Here is a 5,764-nt window from a genome sequence, read left to right on the forward strand (position 1 = left end):
GCTCACGGAGATTTTGGTTGATTGGCATACCAATTCTGGACTGTACGGCATTCGAACGGAAACTTTTTTATCGCCCCTTATAGTACGGCATAATGTAATTTATGTACACTCTCATACGGGCTGAACGAACGAGAGATGAATCACGCAGCTCCTCGTAACTCTCTGTGTCTTCACCTAATCCAACTTTTTAAGAGTGTAAGGCAGAGTCGGGCGCACGTACGACGTGCATTTAGGTGCAGAGATGCGGTTGACGCGTGTGGGAACGCGAGTTCCCGGGCCTTGGGTGCTGGGCGCTGGCGCGAGCTAATGTGTTTAAACGCCGGCGGCGACGGCTGTCGGCTGGAAAACACACCGTCTCCCCACACCTCACCTCCTACGTTTCCGATGTAACTTTCCTCTCCGACCCGTTGCTGGTCTTCCGACTACACTTTTCAGTTCTCGCTGTCTGCTGACATTGTGGACATTCTTCTCCAACCCATTTCTATTTTATGCCATCTTGTTTTGGTTGCAGAATCTGAACTAAGCGCATATTCGCACTCGGTTGCCGAGTTCGGCAGAAAATACGTCATGTACCACAAAAGTTTCCCTTCTCGTAGTCCATTCGAAAACACAGGGGAGGACGTAACGGCTGTCAGTAAGCTACAGTATAAACAGAAGGGTCTCTCATTTTGAGGCAACGGCCTTGCCGCAGTGGATACACCGGTTCCCGTCAGATCACCGAAGTTAAGCACTGTCGGGCGTGGCCGGCACTTGGGTGGGTGACCATCTGAGCCGTCATGCGCTGTTGCCATTTTTCGGGGTGCACTCAGCCTCATGATGCCAATTGAGGAGCTACTCGACCGGATAGTAGCGGCTCCGGTCAAAGAAAACCATCGCAACGACTGGGAGAGAGGTGTGCTGACCTCACGCCCCACCTACCCGCATCCTCAGCTGAGGTCGGATGGTCCCGATGAGCCACTTGTGGCCTGAAGACGGAGTGCTTTCTCTCATTTCACGGCCATCATATCGTTGAATGTGTACGGCAGAAATTAATACACTGTCCAGTCATATTAATGTCTGTCGGTAGCCTATATAAGCACTTTTTGCAGCGCGGATCGTTGCGAGACGTGTGGGAAGAGAGTCAGTAACGCACTGGAAGCTACCGACAAGGATGTCGAGTCATGCCGGCACCAGTGCTGTGGTCAGCTGCGCTAGGTTCTCGGCTGAAGATCCACTGCATACATCCCGATCGAGATGGTCCCACAGATTCTGGATTGGGTTTAAATCCTGGGAGTTTGGAGGCCAGGGGAGTGCGGCGAACTCATCCTGGTGCTTTTGGAACCACACACGTACACTACGAGGTGTGTGACAAGTTGCATTGTCCTGCTGGTAGATGCCACTGTGCCGAAGAAAGGGTGGACATGGCACTTGTGTAGGTCCATTGTGCCTTCCAGAACGACGAGATCACTCAGGGAATGTCACAGAAACATTCCCCAGATCAAAACGCTCTTTCCTCCCACCTGAACCCTTCCGACGATTGTTGCAGAGTGGTCGCTTCCAGACGTTTCACACCATATACGCCAATGGCCATCTGTCCGGTGCAGCATAAATCGTGACCCCTATGAAAACGCCACTTGTCTTTATTCAGTGGACGTCCATTTGCGGCATTAGCGTGCAAAATCCAGTCCTCGTCGCCAATAAACAGCAGTCAGCATGGATGCATAAACCAGACGCCAGTTGCGGAGGTCCATACACAGCAACGTTCGCTGAACGGTCGTTGAGGAGATACTGTTGGTAGCCTCTTGGTTCATCTGGTCGTTCACTTGCTTTGCAGTTGCACGTCTACTCAACCGTACATATCTCGGCAGTCCTCGTTCACACCCGTCACAGCCGGCCGCGGTGGTCGAGCGATTCTAGGCGCTTCAGTCCGGAACCGCGCGACTGCTACGGTCGCAGGTTCGAGTCCTGCCTCGGGCATGGCTGTGTGTGATGTCCTTAGGTTAGTTAGGTTTAAGTAGTTCTAAGTTATAGGAGATTGATGACCTCAGATGTTAAGTCCTATAGTGCTCAGAGCCAATTGAACCATTTTTCACCCCTGTCACAGATGGTGCGTGGTGCACCAAAGTTGCCTCGGCTCCAGTTTTGGATAGGGCCGTTTTTCATGCGCGGCGTACTTGAAGCACGGTGACAGGCGAACTGTTTACAAACTCCACCGTTTCGGAAATGCTTCCACCCTACGTCTGAAAACCAATGATTATGCGCTCTCATTATGAAACACTGGATGAATATAGTCAGAGTAATTTGCGCTCTATTTAAAGCAAAAGCCAGTTGTTCAAGTACAATAATATACTTTTGTAGGTACATTCGACGGTATAAGCAGACACTGTCTGAAAACTATGCAGCGAATAGAGTCGTTAATAAAGAAGTAATGAATTAAAACCTCATGTCTAATGCTGAAGTTCTATTGCAGGTACAAAGTAAGTGTAGGAAGAGATAAACTTTTTTCTTTTCATTATTTCGTGGTAGATGTCAGCCAGAAAAAGCGTCGTAAAGGTTTGAAATTATATGTAAAGTTTGTTGGAAGTCGCTAATGCTCTCTTTCGCCAATACTGGATGTAAAAATTCCGGTATTTGCGCACTGTCGCCTCAAGACAAAAACACAATTTTTAGCTGTAACATTTGTCTCGCGGTGTTAAAATTTTAACATAAGATAATACCTTTTAATCAGTAGGTAAGGACAGCATATTCAGTCTTTAAATCCGGACCATTTTAGTTCCCCTGGAAGCCGTTAGGCAGGGAAGCTGCAACTGGTATTGGGTTCGGATTCCCGGATAGTCGCTTAGTAATACAGACTGTGTCAGCATTATTATGTGTTATGGTGTGTCTTCTATGAGCAAATAGGCCCCGAATGAGCTGCACTAGCTTGCACTCAAATCAATAATTTAATCGTATTCTGACATCCACAAAACAACAAGAGACATGACGAGAATGAGTGCACAAAAGGTGCAATAGTGCTACGGATAGAAGATGCACCGGAAACCGTCCTTGGATGTGGCTGGTATTTACTGTGCATGATGTTCTTCTTCTGGTGAGATACATATCGTTAACATGGAGTGTAACACCACAAAATCTCGTCTTACAGGCCGTCTAGAGTATCTTGAGGTAACCCACTGTTTGATAAGCGCTCTGTGGAGGTTGCGGCTGGTGGTGTTGCAGCTGTAACACGCTGCTGTCCATGCAAGTGCAACATCTCAAAGGATAGCAAGTAGCGAAATAATGTTTCTTGTTGGTATAAAGTATAGTAGGAAAAACACATGATTAATTTTGTAGTTTACTTGGGGTAGGGCCTACACTGGATGAGAAATTTACTACACGGAGCTGTTATTTCCGTAAGCAACAATGACTCTAACCCAGCTGGACATCAGGCCGTATTGGACTTGAATGACTGATACGAGTAAATCATATTTTGCCGCTGCAACTCTATATCGGAGTTCACCAATCGTAGTATGGGAAACGTATTGCCCAGGGAAACTCTCGAACACCCTCTGTAACGAGGTAGGTCAATACTGTACTTGCAACTTCTTGAAGCGTAACGTTACAAAAACCTCAAAGATGTGGCGCAGCTACCAACTTTAATATGTCATAAAAGTAACCACTATTGTCCAAATTATTGGCCTTGTGTACCAGGGGTGATCGTGTACTGTACCCAAAGGCCAGGTGTTGGACCTGTATGACGATGATCAATGAAATTTGGTAACGTTCGTCCTCCTCGAAGCCTCTACACATTCCACAGCCGCAGTGTTGCGCACAGAAACAGGGCTCGTCCGAATAGACAACGTGCTGCCACTACTGTGTGTAGTCCTGCACTGTTGTCGGAACAACTCTCTCAGCTGCAGTGTCGAGGCATGCTAAGCAATGATCGTCGTGCTGGCACCCTGTGGTACTCTAGACGTCGTCTCGCTGTCCGTGTGACTACTTATCTTGCTGCAAGGAGACCATTACGTGACTCAACGTACCTGCCGTGGCTGTACGTTCCTTCACGGTCGTGCGAACAGTATATCTGTCTTCTCGTGCACTAATCACGCGGAGCCGATGATAGCCTGCATTGTGATGTGTATGGCTCTCGTAAGTTCAAATGGCTCTCAGCACTATGGGACTTAACATCTGAGGTCATCAGTCCCCTAGAACTCAGAACTACTTAAACCTAACTAACCTAAGGACATCACACACATCCATGCCCGAGGCAGGATTCGAACCTGCGACCGTAGCGGTCGCGCGGTTCCAGACTGAAGCGCCTAGAGCTCTCGTAAGCCCATCGATTTCATTTTCACATGATAGTCTTGGGATCCGGACAACTGTGAACAGCAATAACGCGAAACGATCAATTTCAGTGTCGACAAGCCACGATCCTGCTGCTGTCGTATTCTGAAGCATGCCTAACAGACGTTTCTGGTACTTATATAAGGCATAACACATTCTTCTCACAAACAACTCACACGCAAATAGAATATTGCTCAGTCGCGTTGAACTCATATCAAATCAGTCTAGCAGGTCTACTGAACGTTTGCAAAAGGCGGCATGAATAGTAACAGATTTTTCTGAACCACGGGAGGATGAAATGGAAATACTGAAAACGTGATCTCGCAAACGCTTGAGGACAGACACCAACTATCCCACGCAAACCTACATACGAAGTTCCAAGAACCAGTATTAAGTGCTGAATCTAGCAATATATAACAGTCCCCTATATATCGCTCTGCAGGGACCGCGAACACAAACCTAGACTAATTACGGAGCCCAAAGCCGTCATTCTTCTGGAGCCCCATTCTTGTTTCCTTACATTTCGACGACAGTGAGATTGTTATGGAGAACACGCTGGAATCAGATTTTGATTGGGAACGAATCGTCTATTGCCTTGTGTGTCGCACAGTGTATGTAGTAAAACTACAGACGACATCAATCAGGATGCAAAACTCGAGACACAGTCATTCTAATGATGTGATTCTATCTCTACTGCACTGCCAGCTCCGTCGGCTTGCCGAGTTTCCTGTTTCTGATAACAATGATCCGTTAGCTGTACGCCTCAAATTCATTAATAGCTACAGTAGAAACCGAAGAGGTTCTACTGCAGCTCATCGATGTGTGTTGTGCATAAAGCGTTAACATTGCGGTGCTTAATGTGCCAAATCTAATATTCTGTTTAGAGCTCAAACAACCATACTATTCCCTCACTGTACCGGTGACTGTTTGCTACATTTTCTTGGCAACACATAAACCGAGTGTTTCTCCTTCATCGTCAGAGCCTGAAGACACTTTAAAGAGACATGTGGTATAAGTTTGTCACTAGATGCCACAAGTTGCATTTTCCACCTCGCAGTTTCTTCGAAATCGCCTGAATTCGGTGTCACCATTTGCATCGTGATTCGATAATTTCTTGTTTACTCGAACTGAAAAATTGCGTCGCCGCGTATTAAGAACTGGCAACAGCATTTTTCACATTGGTTTGGTATTGTAAGTCGTATTTCGCGAAGCAATTATTCTTTATATCAGCGAAAAGTATTCATCTTCTGCTACATGTATTCAGTGCAAAGAAATGAAAATCCTGCCTCTACTAAAACATCTGCAGAAGACCCACACCTCTCGCAACCAAATTCTTATTCTCTTCCACATCCTCAGCAACCGTGGAATGTTACCACCACGTTCCAGTAAACACGCGTTTCGCATCCTGCTCCAAAGATATTTCAATAGACCCCCCCTCTCAAAGACAACTCCTGCCACGTATACA

At 46.7% G+C, this 5,764-nt stretch overlaps 1 pseudogene; it reads left to right on the forward strand.

Annotated features, from left to right (window-relative positions):
* Positions 1–672: 672 nt before the first annotated feature.
* Positions 673–790, forward strand: LOC124723755 (annotated as a pseudogene).
* Positions 791–5,764: the final 4,974 nt, after the last annotated feature.

Source organism: Schistocerca piceifrons, chromosome X, assembly GCF_021461385.2.
Source record: "Schistocerca piceifrons isolate TAMUIC-IGC-003096 chromosome X, iqSchPice1.1, whole genome shotgun sequence".
NCBI lineage: Eukaryota > Metazoa > Arthropoda > Insecta > Orthoptera > Acrididae > Schistocerca > Schistocerca piceifrons.